Here is a 7529-nt window from a genome sequence, read left to right as displayed (position 1 = left end):
TCCACTTATACAGGATACCACAGAAATGTGGTGACAAACTGCGAGGAGTTGTAGATGGTGTCTCAAGGAACAAATCAAGGATAGGGGCCCATCTCTGGAAATATCCAATGACGCTACAAAGCATCTAAGTTATAGATGTCGGCGCCTGCAACTAGGCCACTCCATCGGCAGCAAAAGTGACTTTGCACGCTGCAGGCCATAGGCAGAACGTCTCGCAATTTCGGTTGCTATTCAATGATCGCGATGGACTGCCATGTGCGCCAGCGGTGTAGATGGAGCAAGCTACTGCTTAGACAAGCATTGTATGCTATGAACGCGATGCTCTATTGCCTTGGAGGATGATGGGTTCGGACAGGCGTTTCCATCTACACTTTATTTTTATACTGTGTTCCGAAAAACATTGGGTTTTTAGAGGGTTCCAGGAGAAAAATTAACTGTGGATGGAAATCCGTATCCGAAACCGAGACAAACAGAGCATCGGATTCTTAGGAGACAAGGCCTTTCTAAGCAGCAGCTGGCGACCGTGGCAGTCAGTTCCGATTACTGAATAACAAATGTCATTACGAGACGTTAAGCCTATTGTCAGCCTGCGTAAAAGGTCACATACAGTATGCTGATGAAGTGGTAGCCTACTGGCAGGCACCAGCGCCTGTGACTTTGACTCCCTGCTTTTATTTTATTTATTGTCATTTCACTCCCCAAAAAGGGGCAGGCTGGCAGTGGCACAATACGGCACTCTTCAGCCAAGAGAGTTACAGTGAAAACATAGGCTAATGAGAAAATAACATATAACGTAGAATGGTATAAAATGGTGAATTAACAAGAACAAACAGAGATGAGTAGAAACGGTAGATTTAAAAACAGCATAGACTAGAGCCATACACACATGCGGAAAATGAACATTGTGAGTCGACACAAAAACAAAGAAACACCACAGTGGGAACACAAAGAATGACGGTGGCGACATTGCTTGTGCTGGTGGAACGAAGCACTGCACATGGCACTGGAGTAACACTGACACCACAATGAAAACGTTAAAAATCACTGCACTGAGGGGTACCTACCACTGGGTGAAGGGAGGAGGGGGCGGCGAAAAGGAGGAAGAGATGGTAGGGGGAAACTGGAGAGGGGTAGGAGGGGGGCAGTGGAGGGGAGAAGGAAAGGAGCTGGAAGACTGCAGGGGGGAGGGTGAAATGGAAAAAGAAGGTGGTCGGAAGGGGAAAAGGAGGAAGAAGGGAATGGGGAGAGGGAGGGAGAGAGGGAGTCCTGAGAAGAGGGGGAGAGAAGGAGGGATTAGATCTGGTAGGAGGGGTAGATGGAAGGCACAAGGACATCATCTGGGAGGGGGAGTTGGCGGAAGCCACCTTGGGCGAGGGTATGAAGTGTGTGGAGATCGAGACCAGGCGGGACACTGTGGAACAGGCGCAGCAGCGGACTGGGGTGGGAGAGGATGGGGGAAACCAACAGATGGATGGGATCCAGATTTTGGGAGACATATAGGATCTTTATTCATTCTAGGAACAGGAGGAGATGGGGGAAAGGAATCAGATCATAAAGGATCCACGTGGGTGATGGGAGACGGATGCGATGACCGAGGCAGAGTGCATGGCGCTCAAGGATTTGGAGGTATTTGTAGTAGGTGGGGGGGGGGCGGAGATCCAAGTTGGGTGGACATAACATAGGATGGGGCGGATGAGGGACTTATGGGTATGTAGGATTGTGGAAGGGTCTAATCCCCACGTTCGACGAGAGAGGAATTTGAGAAGACGGAGATGGTTACGTGCCTTGGCTTGGACTGTGAGGAGATGAGGGTCCAGGAAAGGTGGCGGTCGATGGTGATGCCAAGGTACTTGACGGTGGGAGTGAGGGCAATGGGGCGGCCATAGATAGTAAGGTAGAAATCTAGGAGATGGAAGGATGGGGTGGTGCAGCCTACGATGATTGCCTGGGTATTGGAGGGATTGATCTATTGATCTTAAGCATCCATTGGTTGCACCATGCGGTGAACTGGTCGAGGTGGGACTAGAAGAGACGCTGGGAACGTTGGAAGGAGGGGACAAGAGCAAGGGAGGCGGTGTCATCGGCATACTGCAGGAGATGGACAGGTAATGGGCTGCGGCATGTCCGCCGTGTATAAGAGGTAGAGAAGACTCCCTGTAGTGTTTTGGATGTTTCCGGACACAGTTTCCTATCCTCGATTTGTTCCTCAAGACACTCTCTACAACCCCTCGAAGTTTGTCGTAATATTTCTGGGACACGCTGTGTACAGAGATTAAACTTTCGCTACTTGAATCGGTGTAGAAGGAAACCTATTTACCGAATGAGTACCCAACATTATAGGAATGATGTTCAGGCTGTGCGCTACAGGATTTGTGTTGTTAGCAGTGTTTGTGTCATGACTTGCCGTAAGGTGCCGCTACTGGTACGGAGACGTAGGGCTGAAGCACAAGCATGATGGTGCACTACAGTTGTAGTCAGCGTGGATCTGTAGAAGGTGAGCAGGGCTTTGCTAGTAAACTTGTTTTATCGTTAACAACAAGTGCTGCTGCTCTTCGTGATATTGACGCATTAAAGGAATCTGAGAGATTCTCGTTCCGCACCGGAGTTTGAGGAACATGCTTCGGAATTTCGAATTAAGTGGCGATTTGAGGATTGTTCCTGGGAGAGGCCGACGGCCAATTGCGCCATAAATTGTTGAAGAAGTTACTGTTGCCACGGCTGAGAATGCTGGACGCAATGTGCGATCTGCAAGCAGTGCACGAGCTGTGTCACGACAGCTAAACATTCCACGAGCCACCGTTCGAAAAGTGCTGAGAACAGTTATTGTGAAGTGGTATCCGCACGAACTGCAAATTACTCACCAACTTCTGTCACGTGACGCAGACGTTCGAATAGATTTCGCTCTTTCGTTTCTTGCAAGCGCTGAACGAAGTTGATGACATGTGGTCTCTGAACATTTAATCGAGCGATGAAGTACACTCTACGCTCACTTGGGCAATGAACACACAATTGTCGCCTTTTGTGATAGTCACCGCCAACGAACGTTCATGAAATCTCACTGCACAGTGAACGCATCACTGTGTGGTGTGCTCTCACGGCACAGCCCATGATTGTTCCATTTTTCTTTGAGGAACTCAGATCCCAACCAAGGACATGCAGCGTGAACGGCAGACGTTAGTGTGATCTGCTTCGCCAACACGTTATCCCTACTCTACGGGAGAGAAGTGTAACCTCCCAACAGATAAATAATATTTATAATAACCTCCAAACAGTAAAAAATATAATTATTTAACATTCACATTTAGCGTAACCTAGCAACAGAAGAAATAGGTATAACATTCACATTTAGTGTAACCTCCCCAACAGAAAAATTCCGTAATCTCCCGATAGTAAAATGTGACTAATCTCTCAATAAAATTGTGGCTCATATATAACCTTTCAATAATTGACTGTGAATTTAAACTGTTAAATTTTGGACGTCAGCAGTGCTGCGTCATGGCCCTGAAAGATCATACTGAATAAATTAAAAATTCTTACCTCAATCAAGTCGCCGGATAACGCGTATACATCTGCTCCTATAAGAAATTTTTCTGGCACAGCCCAGTGCAATGCTGGCCGATAGATTTGCCAGGTATAAAAGGAAACAACTTATTTTCCTTTACAATAATCGGGATTATCATGGATTGGAGAAATTAGTCAATTCTTTAAACTGAGATGAATGACTGTCAAAAGTTAATTTTTATAAAAAGGATTATTATTAAGAGATTTTTTGAAAAACATTTACATGGGACTTGATATTACAATAGTACATATGCGCGAGGCTGCTTTTACCTTATACTATAACGCTCAGGCACCGCCATCGCTCCACATGTCCGGCCCAGCCAACTCCATACACCAGACTGCTAGCTACTACTTACTGCCACACAGATCCTACTACACAGAACACTGCTCTCTGGTCTGAGATTCTCTTATAGCTTACATATCGCATTCAGCGCGTGAGTAATCCATCGAAATTACATCTGCTCGAGTGCGCTAGCGACAAATTCCTTAGTCATGGACCTCTTACAGAGGTGCTTTGGACTCAGCTGTTTTGATGCACGATGAAGTTCCACTTCACGTCGTGAGGTCATGCTTTTGGAGAAAATCAAATCACTGGCAGAAGTTCCAAAAGGCGTGTCCGTCAAGATCACCGGGTGTGAACCTGTGAGATATCTGAGTTTAGGGTCACCTGAAGTGCGAGGTTTACCAAAGGGTCCCTAACACACGTTGGAAGTTGACGATAAGCATAGCATGAAGGTAGTCAACATCACACGTGAGCTACTTCGGTAGTAGTAGAGTAATCTCTAGTACGATTCCTAGTTGTCGTAGATGCAGATGGTCGTCACACTGAGCAACATTTCGTAACCTGGAATGTAAACATGGTACGCAGTTAACAAATGTCACCTTCTCATAATGAAACTAAATGTGTTTCTTTCAATTGTTTATTCGTTATTTCTCTACACCATGTCCTTATAAATGTTTCCACAAAGTTATTGTCCTATGATCACTAGTTATTAATAGGGGCTCTCTCAAGTACCGAAAGTTTAATTATAAGCTCTCTGTACCACCCTTACGTGTCACGTGCTGGCAAGTCCACCAGACACTAGTCATGTTTTTGCTCATCACTATATTTCTCAGTCTTTTCTGCTGGATTAAATTTATGTTCCTGGTGCCCAATACGTTTGCAGTATCGTACTAAATTTGTACTGTCTCCGTTGGTATGTTTATATTATTCAAATGGTTCAAATGGCTCTGAGCACTATGGGACTTAATTTCTGAGATCATCAGTCCCCTAGAACTTAGAACTACCTAAACCTAACTAACCTAAGGACATCACACACATCCATGCCCGAGGAAGGATTTGAACCTGCGACCGTAGCAGTCGCGGGGTTCCAGACTGAAGCGCCTAGAACCGCTCGGTCACACCGGCAGGCGTTTATATTATTACACCATCTGTTCACGGACTTCTCCAATAACAAGAAAGATCATTGTGTGACGTGTCGTCGACCATGAGATCACTGGAGGCGAAAAAACAAGCTCGTATTGGAAAAAGAAATCAGTCGTACACTTTGAAAGGAATTTGCTTTAGTGATTTTAAGTAAATAAAAAAACCTTAAAGTGGATGGCCAGATGGGAATTTGAACCGCTGGCATCCAGAATCGTACAGTCCGTTCTTAACGTTCACTAATGAATGTAAGATTACAGCGCTCGATTCACGTCTGCAAGTAGGAACGAGTACGATGATTCCGAGGTTACACATAATGGAATCTCTTTCCTCGGACTTCACTGTTCATCTTGTTATAGGAACCAATAAGCAGGGAAGACGTAACATTAAAAGGGTCCTTGTCGTCTTCCACAATGTGTTAATGTCTGGATATGACATGATATCGAGCACGTGTAGTTGATTGCGGATTGTAGCAGATACGATGTTTTTGACATGAGCGCCAACATACATAAGTCAAGACAACAAAAGAAGTGTAGAAGTAAGGACAAAGTTGGAAATACGCAGAGTAAGAGACGACGTCTAAGGCTACATAACAGATGAACAAATCACTAAAATCGTATGCAGCGCCTTTGTATTCTCAAAATATTGAATCTGCATGAGCCATGGACAGCAAATATCTTCCGGAAGCTACGGGAGAGATGAGCAGACCAACATCATCAGTAAGCAGTGCAAGACATAACATTGGAAACAGCCTGAATACATGATGAAAGAAACACAATACATAATTCCAGATCGCCTTCTGTAAACAGTGGAAATTTTAACTTAATGTGCTTTGGTGATTAAACAGGCACGAGCGAGGCTGCAAAAGTCGGTAGTTCTGTCCTACAGTTTTTCATGTCACTTGTCGCTTCTTTGCCCTATTTCAGTGGTTTTTAATTGTGAAGATCTTCAATTTTCGCTGCTGTTCCGAATACCAACTAAACCGCGGGTATGTCTACAACTGGCTGAGCCAGACAGGTCAAAAGTCGGAAGAAGGCCAGAGCATGCCACTTCCGATGCCAAATTAATCGCTGTGTTGTTGAAACCAACCTTCGAGTTGATGACAGTTTTAACGAAAATCTAATTCCAGATAAGCTGGTTTGACAGTTCAATTTCGACCACCCCAACTTGTAATACACACCGGTGTCGTGTAAAATTGTTATACTTTAAATCTCGATCTGAATTATAATCTACAGATAGTCTGCAGCGCAGGGATGATTTGTGGAACCCTACGACCTGGCATTATATCGCGCGCAGACGTGTCATATTATGTTGTGGTTCAAATGGCTCTGAGCACTATGGGACTTAACTTCTGAGGTCATCAGTCCCCTAGAGCTTAGAACTACTTAAACCTAACTAACCTAAGGACATCACACACATCCAGGACCGAGGCAGGATTCGAACCTGCGACCGTAGCGGTCGCGCGGTTCCAGACTGTAGCGCCTAGAATCGCTCGACCACCCCGGCCAGCTATGTTGTAGTGATTGTTTGCATCAGGCGCACCTTGGACGACATACCCACTGAGGATGTGCGAAGCTCTTGAAAGAAGACAAAGCGCAGCGCTCTGTCCCCCTGACGTACTGGAAGCACCTGTGTCACAGACCCGTAACCACAGTACACGATTCATCTCTGTAGTAGAAGTTGCTACGCGAGGAACCGTCTAGAGCAGGGCCGCACAAACACGGAAAACCGCACACGTGCAAAGCGAGGTGCAGCGAGTGCCTGCACAGTGCATCGGTTCAACTCGGCGTACTTCGCCTCAAATCGGCTTGCTAGGTGAGGCCGACGCTGTGCGCTGCCGAATGCGCTGCCAGACGGCTTAGTCAACATTGGAATACGTAAGCGCAAGACAATTACCGGAAAAATGGAACCATCTGCTCCAAAAAAGGGGAAAATTGCCGAAAGTCAATTTAAACCGGAATGGGAACTCTCCTACTTTTTTGTGCGTTGTGACGATAAAGCCAAATGTCTAATCTGCGGTACACTAGTTACTTGTGTCAGAATATCGTCTATTGAAAGGCACTACAGCAAATTGCATTCAGAAAAGTATAGTGATATAACAGGGGATGCCAGAGAGGAAGAATTACGGAAGTTGCAAACTCTTGCAGAAGAGAATTCTGTATCTACAAACGAGGTTTGTTGCAAGTACTTTAGCATGTATATTTTGGTTAAAGGTCATGCGAAACGAAATAAAATTTGTTTAGTTCCTTAGTTTTCGTTTTCACATAAATTATTTCTAACATATCTTTTTTTCTCTACTTTAGGGTGAAGAAGATGAGGGGTGTTGCGAAAGGACTCTCTGAGCTCGTTACAAAGTTGCTCTACGTTTAGCAAGAGCTGGGAGGCCATTTATGGACGGGCCATTAATAAAAAACATTATGTTGAACGTAGTGGAGACAATGAATCCCACATTAGCTCTCGCGTACAGCAGAATACCACTTTCCAGAATGACAATACATCGGAGAATCAACGACATTGCTGAGAATTTGCATGAACAACTGGCAGC

This window comes from Schistocerca piceifrons, chromosome 4 (genome assembly GCF_021461385.2).
Source record: "Schistocerca piceifrons isolate TAMUIC-IGC-003096 chromosome 4, iqSchPice1.1, whole genome shotgun sequence".
In the NCBI taxonomy this organism is placed as follows: Eukaryota; Metazoa; Arthropoda; class Insecta; order Orthoptera; family Acrididae; genus Schistocerca; species Schistocerca piceifrons.
This window is presented reverse-complemented; position numbering follows the sequence as displayed.